This window comes from Berghia stephanieae, chromosome 5, assembly GCF_034508935.2.
Source record: "Berghia stephanieae isolate SIO BIC M18660-M18661 chromosome 5, UCSD_Bste_1.3, whole genome shotgun sequence".
Taxonomy (NCBI): domain Eukaryota; kingdom Metazoa; phylum Mollusca; class Gastropoda; order Nudibranchia; family Aeolidiidae; genus Berghia; species Berghia stephanieae.
In genome coordinates this window covers 35,910,433-35,915,432 of record NC_088364.1, presented here as the reverse complement: position 1 = coordinate 35,915,432, position 5,000 = coordinate 35,910,433, and the positions used below count along the sequence as shown (strand labels likewise).

The window sequence follows — 5,000 nt, the reverse complement described above, 5'->3', positions numbered from 1 at the left end:
ACGCTTCACCCAGTTGATAGCTCTCAGAGCTTTACAATCATGCCACTCCCCACAAAACAAAGAGACACGTGTAATATTATCTATGTAGCACAGATAATAAACAAAAGCGGTCGTGGCGTGAAAGGGTAGCATTTTAAAAACATCCTCTATCTTATTTGTGTTAAAACATGAAGTCCAGTCTACAGCCAGAATTTAGATGTCGTATTTGTGACTAACCGTCTTAAAACGGTATTTTGTCGGGTGTAGTTGGTGCTTAAAACCGAATTTTTAACTTGATTAATACAATTTGAGTCGAGATAAAACCATTGAAACGAGTAAATGCTTTTAATATAAACTATATAAAAAAGGCACAATCAAACAAAAACAAACAAACCAAAAAAGCAACACAAAACAAAACATAACAAACCCAAACTCCCCCCCCCCCCCTAGATAAAGAACTCCAAAACAAACATAAACAAAAACACCAAAAACCAAAACAATACAACCCCTCCCCCCCCCCCACAAACAAACCCCAAAAAACAAAAACAAAATAGAACAAACCAAAAAGTCAACAAGAAAAAGAAAAGAAAAAAAAAAAACCCCAACAAAATCCCTTTAATCTTTCTTACGTTTTATAATTTGACTTAAGAAACTCGCTTCTCCTCATCTATTTCAATCCAAAATAATACCAGTTTGACGCGGTGGGTCAGATTTTTGTCTGGTGAAACGGACAGTAACAATTGCTTGCTACCCTTTAGATAAGAGGCTGAAACGTGTTTTCGGAATCAGATCGATTAGAAGGAAGGTGGGCAGAAAAAAATATATAGCGTAGCGTAAACAAAACTGGTTCTTTCTGATGGCCGATGCTCTAACATTTGAATTATTAATTTGGGTCTCTAATGACATAATACCTGCATAATTAAAATGAATTTTATCAGTGAACAGCAATCAGGATTGGTGATTGCAAAATTCAATCCGTCCTCCTGTGCAATAAGGACTGACAAAATATAAATAACTTGACACCTCCACAACATGCGCACGGTTCTCAGTGCCGGTAGCCTAGTAGGTAATCCAATAATAATGAAATTATGCACTACACGACTAAACACTAACCACTGACAGACATCTCTTGAGAATTCCAAAGGTGCGAGTTTTTGTAGTCTGTTCTTTCCCCCATGATCGACGTGAGATTTCTAGACTGAGAATGTAAACACACCACATGGGATATCTTTTATAACAATAATAATAATAACATTATGTTTTTCAAATAGCTTGCTACCAAGTTCCGTTTGCGTGTGTACGTGAACTATACCCAAAAGTGCTTTATGTTATTTATGACTCTATAAACATTAATTTTACACACACAAAAAACTTGCCAGAATACATACAAAGGCAGCATGCGTAAACTTGAGTGGCTTATTAAATGACTGATAAGCCTCGAGCCTTCAGTCACTGACAAAACTAAATAAAAACCATCCCTCTACGCGCGTAAACAGTGAGCAGTGAGAGGGCAGTCAGTCTGCTCAACCGGCCCGCGGAATGAGTCAAGTACGGTACCTAGGCGGCGGGTACGTTGATAGGCTTTGAGGGACTGGCAGCTTTAACTGCCTGGAACGTCGTTACTAGCCGTGGCATGCACCGCCGGGATAATAAACATTTGTCCGATGAGTTAGTGGTTGGCCAGAGGAAAGTAGAAAGTTGTTTGATTATGATTTTATAATTTTACCCTTGAGAAATGCGTTACATTGGAGAATTGGAAAAGGGTATGTGATAAAATTAAACGAATACTGATTACTCGATTGAACATTTTTGTTGTTGTTGGGGGAGAGGGGAGGGGGTATTCATTGATTATAAGTGGCAGTGGTAGTAATAGTGGTAGTAGTAGAAGTAGTAGTAGTAGTAGTAGTAGTAGTAGTAGTAGTAGTAGTAGTAGTAATAGTAGTAGTAGTAGTAGTAATAGTAGTAGTGGTAGTAGTAGTAATAGTAGTTGTCGTAAAAGTAGTAGTTTTTGTAGTAGCAGTAATAGTAGAAGTGGTAGTAGAGGTGTTGGTGGTAAAGATATAGATTGGAATATTAGTGATAATGACAATGGCGTTGATGGTGATGATGATGATGATGATGATGATGATGATGATGATGATGACGATGACGATGATGATGATGTTAAGGATGATGATGATGATGATGATGATGTTGCTGATGATGATGATAAGTATGATGATGATGATGATGATGATGATGATGATGATGATGATGATGATGATGATGATGATGATGATGATGATGATGATGATGATGATGATGGTGGTGATGATGATGGTGGTGATGATGATTATTATGATGATGATGATGATGATGATGATGATGATGATGATGATAACGATGATTGAAATCATATCATATTTTGATTATATTTGCACCTCAGATCTTATTTTTTAAGCAATCATTTACGAAACTTCGAATTTTGTTTTGTACTAAAACCCTGTAATCACTATGTGTTAATTTTAAGGATACACTAATTATCACGTAACAAAACGTTGGTGTTAACACGTTCCACTGTTGCTGCAGTTTAGCGTTCTTTAAGAAATGCACACTTACTTTATTATCAGGATTTTTTCTTCTCGACACCTACTATCTATCCCTTGCATACGCGGCTATCTGACTACTATCTCTCATCTATTTATTTTATGCCTTTACTTGGCCTCCGTGAGATTAACATTCCTCACAGCAATACCCCTGACGATGGTTGAATTTTCACTTCATCTCGGTAGATTTTTCAACTGGTCTCTGTTATAATTTTCGCTTTCTCATGTTCTTATATATATATATATATATATATATATATATATATATATATATATATATATATATATATATATATATATAAAACTCACTTACTACATCCATCGATTGCTTCATTTGACGTTATATTATTATTTCTAATAATATAATAGTTCTATATCTACGTTTCTTCTTTCTTCTCTCAACTCTTATCATACATAATGATAAGTGATACATACATCCGCCGCTACTACTACCACTACTACTACTACTACTACTACTACTACTACTACTACTACTACTACTACTACTACTACTACTACTACTACTACTATAACTTTTCTATTCATCCATTCATTAATCCATGCCCATACGTGCTTCCCACCTATCCATCCTTTTATCTTTCTATATTATAGTCACTCACGATAGCTGATAGGCGTCAGTCAGTCTTTTCAATTGACTCATCAATTAAGCATATTTCCGTCCATCCATTCATCCAACTACTCTTCTTTTTGATCCATTTACACATTAACACATCGTTTTCTCTGTCCGTCCGTCCATTCATCCAATCATCCATCCATCCACACATCCGCCCATTCATCAATTGATTCGTATTTTCCATCCATCTAACATTCCTTCCACTCAATCACCCATTGCACGTATTTTAAAAATTGCAGACTTCAATGGTCCTCAATATTTCTTTTAACTAGCTGGGTTTGTTAAAATGTCTACAGTATTTACCCTTTAATCAGACTGAGGTAAAATGTCCAAGAAAATATATTGACTTAAATAAATGGGCTTATCCTTGTTCAATAGACGTTCAGACAGCGGTCACTTTTTGAGGAGCATACCTTATAATATTCAATAATGCATCTTTTAAACTGGTTCACTCACACATCAATTGTCTTTTATATGACATGACAATGATCTCTCTTAATTTTGACCCTCTCTCTAGTTTGTAGAGAAAAGTTTTGCAAATAAGTCCTGACATCTTTACATTAAATCGTTACATATTTGACCCTTCCTTTGCGACTTCAAATTTACACTGGTTCACCCAGAAAGCAGATGACCCCCGAACAGTTTACACCTCTTGAATTACACATTCCTAACGTTTTGGTTTAGCTAGTCCATGTAGTGGGTGGATCCGCTTGGAATCTCTCTTCATATTAGACTGAAACGTACGTCCCTTAATAGGATAGAGTTAGTGGTACTCAAATCATTGGACCACCTGGTTCAGCGTAAACAAGTTTGATAGAGTTATTCTTATATGTTGAGAGTTCGGTTGCAATAGATTCGGTGACAAGATGTGCATGAAACATTATTTTTCATAATGGACTCTGCTGTTCGGATTTTCATCAAGCATCATTTAAAAAAATAAAAAGTGTGTGTGTGTGTGTGGGGGGGGGGGGGGGGGGGGGAGGCACCGCAAATAAATGAATTTAAGAGAGATTTATAATTTCCAATTCTTGACCGCAACACGAAAATACGTTAGACCACCAACGACACGGAGGAGATCAGAAGAAAGATAATTTTTTTTGGTTTGACCTAGGAGGAGGTTCGAATGCTGGCTGGAGACAGAAGCTAATTATTGTCGACCTTATAATGTGTTGATGAAACACCACAGAGCATAACTTGCGTCTGGCATCTTCCATTACCGTAGATCTAACCAGTAACAACAAAGCGACTCGGCCCAAGTCGTAGTACACTTTATGTTCAATGAAAACAGTGAGATACGATATCAGATTGGCGGAAAATTGAATCCAGCTTAACAATAAAGTAGTTACCAACAACATTGTTATAAACAGTGGCGTAGCTATCTTATGATTCTATCTTTTATGACATGTGAATGAATAAAGATATATATTAACAATACGGGGAAATGGACAATTATTGCTGAACGAACGTTTATTGCTTATCATATTTTACAATTAAATATTTTGAACAATATCATTCCTAACCAGATGTCGCGGATGTGACACGTATACAAACAGTACAATTATCTGGAATATCAAATACTTATTGTTATTTTCATCCTGACATGTAATATTTTTACATCTATATTTTTGGGGACTTGTATTCATTATATGTCATCTGAATTGGATTGGTCTATGATATAAGTGCAACGTTAATGGTGACAAGGTTGATATTGACGACGATTTTATTGATGTTGACAATGATGATAATGATGATTATGATGATGATGACGACGACGACGATGATGATGACGATGATGATGATGA

At 36.0% G+C, this 5,000-nt stretch overlaps 1 protein-coding gene across 9 annotated transcripts in view; it reads right to left on the bottom strand.

Moving 5' to 3' along the window:
* Positions 1 to 5,000, bottom strand: part of LOC144972828 (extracellular serine/threonine protein CG31145-like) — a 124,773-nt gene that overhangs the window by 33,844 nt on the left and 85,929 nt on the right. The window contains exon 1 of one of the 9 annotated variants that reach the window (XM_078914515.1): positions 1,368 to 1,479. The exons of 7 other annotated variants lie outside the window; for them this stretch is intronic. The gene's annotated coding sequence lies outside the window, so the exon portion shown is untranslated. Of the gene's footprint in view, positions 1 to 1,092; positions 1,295 to 1,367; positions 1,480 to 5,000 lie in introns of those variants that run through there. One more of the 9 variants, XM_078914516.1, reaches the window with a different exon arrangement.